General features: G+C 41.3%; 1 non-coding gene across 1 annotated transcript; it reads left to right on the plus strand.

Annotated features, from left to right (window-relative positions):
• The first annotated feature begins 808 nt into the window (after window positions 1-808).
• Trnaw-cca (transfer RNA tryptophan (anticodon CCA)) lies at window positions 809-883 on the plus strand. Its single transcript has one exon. It is a non-coding gene; the product is annotated as a tRNA-Trp (tRNA).
• The last annotated feature ends 300 nt before the right edge of the window (window positions 884-1,183 follow it).

Below are 1,183 nucleotides of genomic sequence, written 5' to 3' on the forward strand. Positions count from 1 at the left end.
GCATACAGGAAAGTCAAGGCAACCTTTGGTGCCATTAAAAATAAGGGTGATAACATTAAGATGGCAAGGGGAATTCCTCTATTAAATGCAGAGGAGAGAGCGGATAGGTGGAAAGAATACATTGAAAGCCTCTATGAGGGGCACGTTTTGACTGATGTGATAGAAAAAGAAACGAGTGTGGATTCAGAAGAGACAGAGGATGCAGTATAAGAATCAGAATATAAAAGAGCTTTGGAGGACTTCAATATTGTATAATATAAATATTTTTCCCTGTGGTTTACAGCTACGTCAGTTTTGCTATTATATCCTTCTTTACATGTACCTCGCTAGTATAATGATTGTAAGAATGCTATCATGCTGTTGATTATATTTAAATTATTATGATTTTTATACTGATATAGCTTTATTTTCTTATTAGACTAATATACACAACTGAGTTGAAAATTTCACGACACATTACATTGGATATCTAACAATTCTTGTACACGTTTAATATCATTTAGTTGAAGCCCTTCTTTGTTATATTCATTTATTTGCTACACAATAAGGCAGAAGGGTTAGATAACATTCCATCAGAAATCTAGGATCATTGGGAGAAGTGGCATCAAAACGAGTATTCACGGTGGTGTGGGAAGTTTATCAGTCTGGCGACATACCATCTTCCTTTTGTATAAGCATCGTCCACACATGAAACTTCCTGGTAGATTAAAACTGTGTACCAGACCGAGACTCGAACTCGGGACCTTGGCCTTTCACGGGCAAGTGCTCTACTGGCAGAAGTAAAGCTGTGACCATGGGGCATGAGCCGTGCTTGGGTAGCTCAGTTGGTAGAGCACTTGCCCGCCAAAGGCAAAGGTCCCGAGTTCGAGTCTCGGTCCAGCACACAGTTCTAATCTGCAAGGAAGTTTCATATCAGCGCACACTCCGCTGCAGAGTGAAAATCTCATTCTGGTATCATCCACACAGTTCCAAAGATGGCAAGAGCTGACTACTGCGATAATTATCGTACAATCAAAATGGTTCAAATGGCTCTGAGCACTATGGGACTCAACTGCTGTGGTCATCAGTCCCCTAGAACTTAGAACTACTTAAACCTAACTAACCTAAGGACAGCACTCACATCCATGCCCGAGGCAGGATTCGAACCTGCGACCATAGCAGTTGCACGGTTCCGGACTGCACG

The sequence above is a fragment of the Schistocerca nitens genome, chromosome 9 (assembly GCF_023898315.1).
Source record: "Schistocerca nitens isolate TAMUIC-IGC-003100 chromosome 9, iqSchNite1.1, whole genome shotgun sequence".
In the NCBI taxonomy this organism is placed as follows: Eukaryota; Metazoa; Arthropoda; class Insecta; order Orthoptera; family Acrididae; genus Schistocerca; species Schistocerca nitens.